This window comes from Phalaenopsis equestris, unplaced genomic scaffold (genome assembly GCF_001263595.1).
Source record: "Phalaenopsis equestris unplaced genomic scaffold, ASM126359v1 Scaffold000002, whole genome shotgun sequence".
NCBI classification, from domain to species: domain Eukaryota; kingdom Viridiplantae; phylum Streptophyta; class Magnoliopsida; order Asparagales; family Orchidaceae; genus Phalaenopsis; species Phalaenopsis equestris.
The window spans coordinates 47671175-47671621 of NW_018164444.1; positions in this window are offsets into that span (position 1 = coordinate 47671175).

Sequence of the window (447 nt, forward strand, 5' to 3'; positions counted from 1 at the left end):
CTGTCTCCTTTCTAGCCGGTCAAGCATTTTGTGTTTGTAACAGTTAGGGTTTTTGTGTTGCATCCATTTATAGGGTGTCTTTATTTCAGGCAGAGCTCTTAGAGACTTGCTCAATGGTGCACTAATGAGCTTGCCTTATTTTATCATGATCATGGACTGTATTTGGTTGGTCCTCCTTGCTGAGCTGTCAGTCTCTCTAACTTCTTCTTTAACCTCTTAGAACTTTCTTTTCTTTACTGGTGTCTCCTCTTTCTTGCTTTGGAATCCGAGCACTGATTTCAACCCACCCATTTATGCCTGGCTAACCACATTTAACAGGGGTCCCTCATATTCTCAAAGTCCAAGTCGAAGTCAATGATGGTTCCTTGTGCCACTTTCTCCTCATCAAGTGTGAGATTTATGTCGTTCTTAAAAGAAAAAATCAGCCTCTTGCTTGACATTTCCCTA